The sequence below is a fragment of the Triturus cristatus genome, chromosome 9 (assembly GCF_964204655.1).
Source record: "Triturus cristatus chromosome 9, aTriCri1.1, whole genome shotgun sequence".
Classification (NCBI taxonomy): Eukaryota; Metazoa; Chordata; class Amphibia; order Caudata; family Salamandridae; genus Triturus; species Triturus cristatus.
The window spans coordinates 776,826,340-776,838,365 of record NC_140592.1 but is presented as its reverse complement, the minus strand read 5'-3'; the positions used below and the strand labels follow the sequence as shown (position 1 = coordinate 776,838,365).

Here is a 12,026-nt window from a genome sequence, read left to right as displayed (position 1 = left end):
GAGTTGGTTCAGTTAGTGACCTTACTTGACTATGGCGATTTGAGCGTTTGTCCAGTTTCAGGACGGGAATGAGCTGCCTGCAGTAACAGCCCGGCCTCTGCAAATCTGGATTCCCCTCATCGTTTGAAGTGAGCCTGCAGGTCTTTTTTTGGAGGGAGCCTCAATAGATGTTCATGTTGCTGATATCCAGGTGCAATGTCTAATTGGCAGAAAGATAGAGTGAACTTTTTAAGCCACATGGTCATGGTCATGGACATGAAGGGGACAAAGTGAAGCTTGCGGAGACTCCCTGACAGCGATAATTTGCCAAAAGGAGAGGAGATGCTTCTTGATTCCTTCAACGCTGGACTTTGATGATCTGCAAGGAAAAAAAATGCTACAGACAAAGTTCCACAGTAGCAAAGGCTATAGGAAGTAAATTTCAGAGCTTGAGGTGCAGAATGGTGGGAGTTAAACAAGCATTGGAACCCACTGATGGCAAGGTGAGCACACTCTAAATAAGCGGCCAATCTGTGTTGTCAGTGATATTTTAAACATAATTTGATCAGGACAGTAAAACCCTACGCGGATGTTGAGATCTTGAGCAACCTGAACAGCAGGTCCTATCTCTGAGTTCTAGGCTTTTCTCTGGAGGTTCCAAATGATGTATTTACTACTGAGACGGAGAAGGTGTTCATGGAATTATTAGACTTGCTACCTGTGCCTGAAAATAAGATATATAAGATGCTCTTTTGGACGGAAAATGGGAGGAATGGCGATTGTGCATTGTGTTTGGACAGCAAGAGGTATAGATTCCGTAAAGCAGCCTCCTAGAGGAAATCTGTGATGCTAAGTGACAACAAGTTCTGGATTTTCCCAGATTTAAGTCCTGGCCTGAATGAGGCAACTCACTAAAGGTTGTTGACCTCAATGGGATACTAATTGAAATGTATGGTTTAGTACCATACTTTTTTTCAGTCTAAATCAACTTTATTTAATTGTCTGAGCCTGCCACCAGAGAAATTCCTAAATTTTTTCTCATAAGCCAAAATGACTGAGTGAGCAATCAGTTGAAGGCATTGGTTGGGTGTTGGTACTCTCTGTGGTGGGTGGTAGGGGGGTTCTCTTCTAGGACAATGTTGACTGGAGTATAATGATATGGAATTTCCGCAAATGTTACTGGGCTTCATTTTTTTGTGGGTGGCTTAACTATTCCACTACTTTCTCTTGGGCCCTAGATTCAGCTGTTTTCTACATGCTGGATTTATGATTTCAATAGAAATGTTTGGTGCTGTCTGTGGTCGGAGTAAACTGACGGGTGGTATGGTGGATATAGTCTTCGTTGAGTATATTTATATTATCAAGGTTCATCTTTATTATGTTTAATGAAAAGATGTAAATATGAAACCTTCAGATAAAATGGTGTTGTCTACAGCAATCTAAAGGACCCTGAATCCTGCCAAACTAGGTGGTTAATGGTGCCTCAGTACTTCAGGGGGTTCCTGTCAAAGTTTGCTCTCAAAATCTCTTTGGCTGCATACATTGGCATAACCAAGATCCAGGTCAGACTGATGACCTATTTTTTACTGGCCCCTAATTAGGACATGGATAAGGACTTATTTTTCTTTTGCATGACTGTTCAGGCAAGTGGCAAGTCTAGAGAACAGCACATATCCCTTAATTCCACTGCCAGTGATGGTGATGGACTTAGACTCCTAGAACCAAATAGCAGACAACTGGTTCATTTTGTTGGTCAAGGGACAGCACACCAGGTACCATTGGGCTATACCTCTGTGAATGATCACTACATCTGTATTTAGTATCGCCCAGCTTTGTATTTTTACTTTAGTAGGGTCTCCCCTGGATACATGTTTAACAAAAGGTTGACAATTGTTATGTCCATGATAGCAGTTTGGTACTAGTGCAGAGTAACCTATAAGTTCTTCCCATATCACCCCTAACCAATATGTGACTGATACTGAGACAGTCCTCTGTCACCAGGATTTGCTTTGTGTGTCGTCTTATTGATATAGATGACAGCATGCATCTCAAGAATAATATTTACAGGCTGCTGGACAAGGTAATAGCTGGAATCTAGGAAGAAGAGTCCAAAATGCTGATTCTAGTGGTGATTGTGAACCCTCAGATAGTCGTTGGTCATCTCAGCTGCCAATGGCCACTCCGCAAGGGGCAACCCCTTATGTGCTATACCGTATGGTCCCTAGGCGACTCTTGGCTCCTTCTATTTATATATAGGCGACTCCTCTTATTCAGGAAGACTTTAACAACTACACAATACGTACATGTGATTTGCTCATTGGCAGTCTAGGGACTGCCAAGTTTCTCAGTAACTTTGATTTGACTTGAAGGTACCAACAGATTGCCCTAACTGTGTTTGGAAAGGAGAGGTCTGCATTCCCCCTGCGAGGTGGCACTTCAAGATGAAGTAATATTTTTTGACTGCCAGCATCCCCCAAGGTTTTCATAACTTGGTCATGCCTAGACTTTAAGACTACAGTGTTGCCTACCTGAATGATATTAAGGTCTACAACTGCAACTGGGAGGACCTCCTGGTACATCTCCAGGATGTACTTCAGGCCTGATTATCAAGCCCAGAATGTGACAAAAACTGCAAGGTTCTGGTGTACCCTGACCACACAGTTTGAGAAGGTCATGTTCCGCCTCTTTAGCCAAAGGTTTTTAGGGGCCTTCCAAGCTCAGGTCCACTTGATAACCTTTCTAGGGCTTAAACTGTATTCCATAAGCTTTTGGTTAGGAAGCATCATGGCACTTTAACAGAACAGACTTTCATGAAACAACTCAAGCAGGTTCACCGGACTGCTGATTGTCAAAAAAGCAGCAACTACTCTGAGGGCACCATACTATGGCAATGAGTTTATTGTGTAGAGCGATGCTTAATAGCATGGATTAGGGCCATTTACATGACAAATTAATGAGAATTGGTGAGACCAGTCATCAGGTTTTATCAGCAGACATCTGTCCACGGATTAGCATTGGAACACTGTCAAGAAGGGAGACCTTTGCTTTTGTCTAAATGTTAAATAAACTGAGACTCCACTAGTTTAGGGCTAATTTCACAGTTCAGCCAGAGCACACACTGCTAAGGTGGTTGATGTAAAAGAGGGGAGAGCTTTGCGAACCGTTTAAGTGGCCCATTACCCCATGAGAGGGTATAGTCGGTACACAGACTACTAACAAATGGAAATGGTTTGTCTTAAGAAATGGAAGTGCCCGAGAGGGTGGATAGTTCCTTTCTAGCCCTAGCCTGGGGTGATGGCAGTAATGTGTGTGCGTAGAAAGTAATTATTTTTTCTGCGTCCACACTGATTGATTTATTTTATTGTTGGACTCTGGTTAGCTCATAATCGGACTTGCCTAATAAAATCTGCTAGCCTAATAATTCTCTCGTATCTCAATGTACTCTGCCCTAAAAATAGAAAACTATTTTGTGTTTGATACTTTGGTTGGGTTGGTGCACAGAGCACAAGTGTTTTTCTCTGCTGCCTGAAATGCGAATTTTAGAATACACTTAGGGAAAAAAGTAGCCTATCCATAGCTGCACATCATTTTATTTATTTATTTTTATTCTTAAATTGCCAGATTTTAGACTGTAACAAGCCATCTTTAAATATGCTAAAGATATTCAAAGCTGCATATAGTTCACATCTGAAGAGTGAAATGTAAGCTTGAATGAAATATTGTCCCCGCTTTCATTTAAACAAATAACCTAAGCTTAGAAGTCCACAAACCAGCTATTTGGTTTCAAATCTTCTATATGTGCATATTGTCTCAATAAGATGTTTTAAAAGTTTTTTAAAATACTAATTTGGTATCTAGCAACTTGGTATGCTCAAATACTTGTTGTTGGGAGATTGGAAATAATCAAATTCAATTGTAGAGCATCTGTTACATTTTGACAATTATAACACTTGATGATTGCTGCACAATATGCCAGTGCAATCCATTTTATAATCTAATGAATCTGGGGTTTTATATTCTAAATCAGTAACTAATTACTGAAGTTAAGGGGGCTGGTGTGGGTTTTAGCAATTGGGTGCAACATAATATCTGTGTTTATGAATGCTTAATATAGTAATAAAAGGCTGAGGGATTGTCCCCAAAGCTTTAAATAATGATGTATAGGTTTGTCTCATCAATCACTGTTAAGTTTCTTATCCCTGAATCATGGGACTATATAGTCATCCTGATGTTCTTGAGGAAACCCAAGTTCTGTATTTTCTTTTATTCTCTGCCGCTAAATATAAATTTTTCTTCACATGGAATTTAAGATTGTCAGAAGAGTATGGGCTGAAAGACTTGCTTGTCTGTGGGCATGTTTGTCAAATCTGACCAACACGGCTTTATCCAAGGACTGAATTTGTCTGAACAAACTCACATGGCTGGCAAAACAATCTGCTTATCGATTGATGAGAACGTTTGTCTCTGGAAATGGACTTCTATGATTTAAAGAAAGCATTTGACTGTTTGTTTACTTGAATTTTAAAACTTGCCATTGAGAGGAGAACCAAATAATCAGCTGAGAATGCCCACTTTTCCCTCTGTTATTTATAGTGCATGGGGAGTTATTAGCAGAACATATCTGGACAACCTTAAATATATAAAGCCTTGCGTTAAATAAATTTTCCCATGAAAAATTCATCTTGGCCTTTGACCGTATTCATATTTTAGCCAAGTGTAGCCACCAGAAAGATAAGATTGATTTGTCCAGAATATGCTGATTGTGCTGCTGTTTTCAGAGTTCAAGATAAAAATAGCCTAAATGCAAATAACGTAACTCAAGCAAGATTCTGTAGCGAGTCAGTATTTCAGTTTTTCCACACAGCAAAATTTTTCCTATTTTCTTATTAATCTCCATTGCATCAGCATGCAACCTGTTTGGCAGTGGCTGAATGTTTTACCATACCTAAGTCAGGTTTCAGAAGTCCTGATACTCAGCAGATTCCATAGCTATGGGTGATTGTTGGCACAGCAAGCTGGAGTAGAATATATCTTCAGTTTTTTCACCTAGGTCTTTCCATCTTGTAATTCGAGCCCAAAATACCTACTGCCCCACATTTTGCAATGCAGGAATTGCTTTTGGGGGCTGTACAAGACTGCTGCCATTCCTTTTCTCTTATTCTATTTGAATCATGGATATGCAAAGGCTGCATTTTGCCCTGCATTATATGTAAATTAAGACCTTCCAACGAATTAATTTGGCCCTGCTGTTATTTTTTTTTTACTCAAGTTCTTGACCCTTTGCGGTATTTAGCATTTTCAAAACTGTTCATACGAATACTTGGCTTCCTTAGTTTTCAAGTACTTCTGCCAATAGATTGTGACATGCAGGTTTTGACCACAGTCTAATCCTTTTTTGTCTGTGTGTTTTCACATCTCAGTGTAATGTTGTCAAAACACAATTAAGTGGAAAGCCCAGCGTGTTCTAGATGGCATTGAATATATTGGAACTAACTTGAAGGATTAAGGGGAAATTATTTATCTGTCTCTGGTATTACCGAGCGCACCATATGATGTAATTGGTAGCTGTATTTATGCAGATGTATAATAGTGTAGTCCAGTTTACTGCCAACTTGTATGGTTTCCAATTAATTATTTCCTGTCTCAGTAATCTCCTCTTTCACTAATCTCCCTTTTCTTTGCCTGACAACACTGTGGATTGTCCTTTATTGACAAAATTCAAAGATTCTGGTATAACAGTAGAAGCTGGATGTACTAGGCATGTCGCCTAACATAACAGACAGCATAATTGTTGGATGTGAAAATCACCAACCAGGTTGGTTTCCTTTTTAAAAAGCATCTAATCCTTTTCTTCATGTTATTGGTGCGTTTTTCCAGAGTCTGTTTCTGTTTCAGCCATAGTTAATCGTATTTTATTGCTTCTGCAAGTTTTTCCCTGCATGACATATTCTGCTACATTGAAAACATAAAAAATGTGGGGTTTGGCCAAGATGGTGAACACTCATTAAAGAGCTTCGCCAGCCTGCCTGCCATCTGACCCGATCCTGCGGCTGGCGTTGAACATCAGCCAGAGGCAGGGGCTGCCTTGATCTCCTTTCTGTCCATGGGCTCTGCCCACCCATACTGGAGGCCCCAGTGGGCCGCGTGCCGCGGAAAACCACGGCGAGCCATGAAGTTAAGTTGGTGGCCGCAGGCTGCCTTGATCCTTATTAGATGGGGTGCCTCATTTCTTCTCACCGCCGGATGGCCCTGCGGCGGTTAGCACAACGCCTTATGGGACCGCCCGGATCACTATTCCTTACGGCTATGCCAGGAGAGGTACAACTGGGCTGGAGCCAGCCGTGCGATGGATAGCGCAGAGAGCCCTTCGACCTGCCCGAACCTGGAGTGGGACCCACAACAGAAAACTTCACCGGACACCATGGGAGACCTCGACCAATCACACATTGAACAACCAGCTCAATCACGTATCCCAGAGTAGTCAACAGACTCAGACTGCTCATACTACCCGTGAATGGCCATAGCACCATGGCGTAAGTGGGTTGAATGGGCACTCGGCCCAAACCAGCCAGTGGCTATGGGGAAAGAGCGCAAGGCCTCCTTGTACATTCAAATGGAAATGGATTGCTTTGCCACCCACCCCCAGAGGCCAGGAAACAACTAATTGCTGCTGCTCCACTCCAGGATCAGATGAGGACAGACTCCATCCTACAGGTCATGCAGGCATCCCGCACAGCCTTCCACTCCAGGGTTGGGAAAGTGGCCATCATTTTTGACCTCCTACACCAAGACCTACGCTATGTTCCCGAGAGAGTATGTGAGGTTGAGGGTTCATACTCCACCCTGGAAGACTCCTCATGGGAACTCCGTTAGATGATGTTTCACTTCTCTTCTTCAGTGAAACTTCTCGAGGAGCACACAGAGGGCACAAAAAAAAGAGCACGTCGGACTAGCCTGCGGTTGGTGGGGTTCCCAGAGGAAGTGGAGGGCACGTTGCAGGAAAGTTCCTAGAATAAAGGAGTCACCCCTGGCTTCCTATGGATATCCTCTTCCTGTGCTTCATCATCATCAAGAGGGCGCATTGGGCCCTGGCACAGAAACTCCACTCCCCCATCCACCCACCCGGGCCACACCCAGGGTCACCAATGCCAGGATTCTTAACTATAAGGACAGAGATGCCATCCTTAGGGACGCCAAAGCATGAGGCCCCATAGACTTTCAATTGTCCCATATCCTAGTGTTCCCAGACTATACTCGTATGATGCCAAAACAGAGAAAGTCCTTTGATGTTGTGAAACAAAAACTGAAAGCATTGGACCTTGCCTATATACTCCTGTTTCTGGCTCGCCTGAAAGTGATCTAGGACTCACGTACAATCTGTTTCAACACCCTGGAGCAGGCCTGAGTGTGGTTGACAGAGGAGAAAAACACTCACCGCCCCACAGGGCCACCCAGCTGATGTGGGACACTGATGGCCTGCCCGCCAAAAGACCTAGGTAAACAGAGATACCCTGATGAGGCGACATTCCCAAAAGAGACCGGGCCAATGCCATGGCTCACCAGACTCCTCGGAAGCAGAGGACATCGGGATCCGCAGGGAAGCAATGGACGCAGACGACCCATGCAAGGGCCAGACCTCAACGGTGACCTCAGCGATCAACATGCACTCTACTGGGGATGCACCTTCACGATCCATTGCTAACCCACCAGGGGTATCCCCTCTCTTGAAACTAATGAAGAGTTGTACGTCTCTTGACTTAAAGTTTCATGCCAGCAGCACCGTATCCTAAATGTTATGTAGCTCTCCGTGCCAATACAGCCCCATTTGTTGTTAATGGTCATTTTTGGGTGATGTTTTTAGAGTCTATAGGGGCGACAGATGCTTCTTGAGTGGAAATGTGGGGTAGGGGTGGTTGGGGGCACTAGGAGCTATGTAAAGTTCTCTTGTTCTGATTTTCATTTGTTCATGCTTTTGTCAACACATCTACTCCAACATGTCACAGCACTGTCACACACACAACATGCGTTAGCCCCATCGGCTCCACTTCAACCATGCGAGCGCCTCTGAGGCCTGGAAACTGCCCATCTGTACTAGAAACGCAAACATTACTGGCTGAAAAATGAACAGACAAGACGTCAGCTGACGGCAGTCCAGATCTCACTGAGGCAGCAATACCTCACCTCGAGGAGGCTAAGAAATGCTGATTTACCACACAGGCACAAGTCTATGAGTTGGGATATAAGACTGGGAAGCTGCTCCATTGGCTGACAACCCCCGACATAAGCTCCAGGCCGATCCTGGAGATCTGAGACCCCTTTGGGGTCTCGCCACAAATTTCTTTGGAGATCGCAACTGCGTTTGCTGCTTATTACACCACTTTATATGCTAGGCAACACCAGGACCCACGCAAAATCACGCAACGTCTTATCACAGGCCTTTCTCTCATGAAACTGTTGGCTGTAGACAGGGAGACACTGGACAGGTAGAACGCTGAGGCTGGATGGCTTCTCCCTAGAATACTACTGCAAATTTAGATGGATTCTTTCTACACACCTCTTAAACCTATATCAAGAGGCGATGGAGAAAGGCCACTTCCCTCCTGAACTAGACCATGACACTTTTCGTAGTTCTCCACACATCCGAGAATACCCCAGAGGAATGCTCCCCATTTCAACCCATTTCCTTCCTCAACTCCGAATTCAAGATATACCCCAAACTTCTGGCCAACCACCTCTAACCAATCATCACAACATTTATTCACCCCAACCAGTGCGTGTTCTTGCCTATGTGTAGGAAGCGACATTGCATTCGGCGAGTACACACTGCCCTGGTGCACTATAGCACGCTCCCTGACTCCACTGCGCTCCTCCTTCTTGACTTCGAGAAGGGGGTTGACTCCCTAGATTAGAAGTTCCTTTTCCAGGTCCTCTGACAAATGGGATTCGGGACCCACTTTCTCTGCTTCGTCAAGGTTCTATACACCTAAACCTGTGCACCGGTAGGGGTCAACAGCGTACTCTGCCTAATGCCCCATTGGCTGGGGAACGAAGCAGGGTAGCCGCTTTCGCCATTGTTATGCGCTCTAGCTATTGAGCCCTTGGCAACATGGATTCAGTGTGACGCCCACCTATTGAAGTTCCGCTGGACAGGCTAATTTGAAGACCATTTAGCCCTTTGTGTGGACAAACGTCCTCCTTTGTATGGGCAGGCCGCGGTCCCCTTATCCTCCAATTCCTGCATGTTTATGGCAAGGCCTCCGGTCTAACTGGACCAATTCGCACTTGGTCCTTCTCAAAGGAAATGCATCAATAGTCAATTGGCAGTCCCAGCTTCCAGTCCGTTGTCTTCATTTCAGATACTTGCCCTTGGGCTGAATCTGACCTGGACCCTCAACCTCCAACCCTTAGAGACACCAACTCAACAAGATATGGCAAAATGGGCTGATCTACCCATCAACATCCTTTGGCCAGTGGCCCTCTTTAAAATGATGATCATGCCTTGGCTATGGTTTGTCTTGCAGAACTTTCCAATATACATCCTGCAGACCTGGCTCAAGAAACTCACAGGACACATTCAAACCTTCCTATGGAGAAATAGAACTCCCAATGTCGCTTTCCAAAAATGTATCCAGTCCACTTATGAGGGTGGCATGGGGATAGCCAATCCGAAATTGTATTACTGGGCATTCCACATCCAGGTGCTTAATGACTGTCTCTTCGGGAGGCATGTGGACCCCACCTTCCCACTTGAAGTATACAACGGCATTCTGAAATCACTGACTGACTTGACCAGCATACCTATTCTGTGCTGGTGGCCAGTCTTCTGATGTTCCCCATTGGGACCAGAGGCCTATGCAAGCGACATCCCTCCCCCCCCTTTGACACGGCACCGCCACATGGCATCCTCTGATGGCCCTCCTGGAGGGTTTGGAGTGCTGGAATACTATTGGCATTTCAAGACTGGGTGATGTCTGGAGCGGCTTTTATGATCTCCTTTGATGAGCTACAGAATGATTTCACCCTGCACAAGTCGCAATTCTACAAATACCTACAGTTGTGTCATGCCCTAGCTACCTACAACCTCACGCTGTCCATCCTACCTAGGGTCACCATGTGCCTGCTGAGAAAGGGCGCAATCTGAACAATATATAAATCACTGGTCACCAACGCCCAGAACCACTTCACAACCTTGAGGGAACAGTGGGAAGAAAGGGTGGGCCCTCTAGATCAGAGTGCAAAATGACACGAGAGAGATGGCCATTTCGTCCCACCTTCGGATCGTTGGATTACAATATCACCATCTGGCCTACCATACTCCTAAGCGACTGGAAAGGATGAGAGCACTTTCCAACACGACATGCCTTAGATGCGCCAGCCACGACTGCGGGTTCTTCCACAATGTCTGGGAGTGCCCAGCCATTTCCCAGTACTGCCCAAGGTTTTCTCTACACTTTTCCGAATCGTAGAACAGTCAGTCAGCTGCTTCCCCCTGCATCGCTCTACTGTAGATCCTGGAGGAAGTGGGAGGCCCTAGGTAAGAACGTACCTTGGTGGGAGTGTGGGGGTCACAGTTGCTGAAAGGGAGATCACGCAACATTGAAAATCGGTTAATGTCCCCTTGCAAGTTGAGTGGAAGTTGGCGCTGGACTGGTGTGCGAAAATAGAGGCGCCCATATACAAGGCAAGAGGATGCCCCCACAAACACTGCAAGATCCGGGGAAAATGGTGGGACTATTAAAATAAACATGTGCCCTAGAGAATGTGTCAGGACCTTATCTGCGCTTGAGCAGCTGCACCCACAAATTTGCCCACAGTACAGTGCTTACGATGTCTTATTATTTTCTTTCATTCCTATTCTATTGTGTTTTATGTCATGTTTTTGTACTTGTATAAACGTTAGTATGCTACAGACGTAATCAAAGAATACATCTAAAAACCCTTGACAGTCTCATCATTCTTAGTGACGACAATGACTCCCATAAACAGTGCGCTACTTACAAACTAGGCTAATTAGAAAACAACAAAGAACAAGCATTAGAAATGCAATAGGTCTCGCATTTTTTTGAGTTAGAGCTATTGGCATAGCTCAACAGCTACTGGTCAGTAATTGGGAGATAAAAGGGGGGGTGAGCAAGCAGACACAAGACCACTTTCTGTGTGTGAAAAAGGCCGCTTTATTGAAACAGGTGCATATCACAAATTTCAACCCTTGGCAACTGCCTTCCAAAACTAAGAGCCTCACTATACAAGAATTTCCTGACCCCTTGTTCCTCCCCCCCACCCCTACGATCCCCACATCAGATCCCCCCACCCCACGAAATACAACATAACATTCCATAACCATACTCTTACCAAATCCTACACAATGTAGCATTTCCAAATCCTAAACTCCCTTAACCCTAATCCCTACCTGCCTTTGTGCTACTGTAACTAACCAACCTCTAATCTAAACTTATCCTACCTGGTTACCCTTTCCCTGCTCCTGCTCACAAACTACCAACATGTAACAAAAAACTACAGCCAATCCCGGCCCACTGTCAACCACCCCGCCACCCAGAAAAAGGCGGGAGTGTAGGCGGGGCGCCGCCTCCCCCTTTTTCTGTCCCCCAACACCAAAACAACTCACTTCTCAACGCCTATACACACCCAGTAACCTGGCCAATACCTCTCTCAATTCTAATAGGTAGAAATCCATCCCCAGCCGTGATAAATGGAAAAGAATTCCGGCGTGTCATATCTAATATCTTTATGCGCAATCCTGCAAATCCCCGACTGCCTACAAAACCACACCATTTCCGTGTTCAACTTACGCCTGGCCTTATCCACCGCACCCGGGTTAACGGCCCCTCTCCAAACTCTGCGAGGAACAAACTCTGTCCAGACAATAGAACAACCAGCCCACCGAGCAACAATCAAAGCCAAATCCCTCTTCATGCAACGCATAAGTGCCAAGCCCTTCTCCCTGACCATGTAGTTTTCGCCTAAGTGAAGTACTAGAACATCTGGGCACCTACCCGCCACCAAAATCCCATTGAGAACCTGTAATA

At 44.9% G+C, this 12,026-nt stretch overlaps 1 protein-coding gene across 2 annotated transcripts in view; it reads left to right on the top strand.

Annotated features, from left to right (window-relative positions):
* The window catches only part of TMEM260 (transmembrane protein 260), a 459,752-nt gene that overhangs the window by 226,561 nt on the left and 221,165 nt on the right, over positions 1–12,026 (top strand). The gene's annotated exons all lie outside the window — the stretch shown is intronic.